The sequence below is a fragment of the Physeter macrocephalus genome, chromosome 20 (assembly GCF_002837175.3).
Source record: "Physeter macrocephalus isolate SW-GA chromosome 20, ASM283717v5, whole genome shotgun sequence".
NCBI classification, from domain to species: domain Eukaryota; kingdom Metazoa; phylum Chordata; class Mammalia; order Artiodactyla; family Physeteridae; genus Physeter; species Physeter macrocephalus.
The window spans coordinates 101141183-101141681 of NC_041233.1; positions in this window are offsets into that span (position 1 = coordinate 101141183).

Here is a 499-nt window from a genome sequence, read left to right on the forward strand (position 1 = left end):
TCCCTGTAATTCATTTCTAATCTCATAGCGTTGTGGTCAGAAAAGATGCTTGATATGATTTCAAGTTTCTTAAATTTACTGAGGCTTGATTTGTGAGCCACTATGTGATCTATCCTGGAGAATGTTCTGTGCGCACTTGGGAAGAAAGTGTAATCTGCTGTTTTTGGATGGAATGTCCTATAAAATTCAATTAAATCTATCTGGTCTATTGTATCATTTAATGCTTCTGTTTCCTTATCTATTTTCATTTTGGATGACCTGTCCATTGGTGTAAGTGAGGTGCTAAAGTCCCCCATTATTATTGTGATACTGTCGATTTCCTCTTTTAGAGCTGTTAGCAGTTGCCTTATGTATTGAGGTGCTCCTGTGTTGGGTGCATATATATTTCTAAATGTTATATCTTCTTCTTGGATTGATCCCTTGATCATTATGTAGTGTCCTTCCTTGTCTCTTGTAACATTCTTTATTTTAAAGTCTATTATATCTGATATGAGTATTG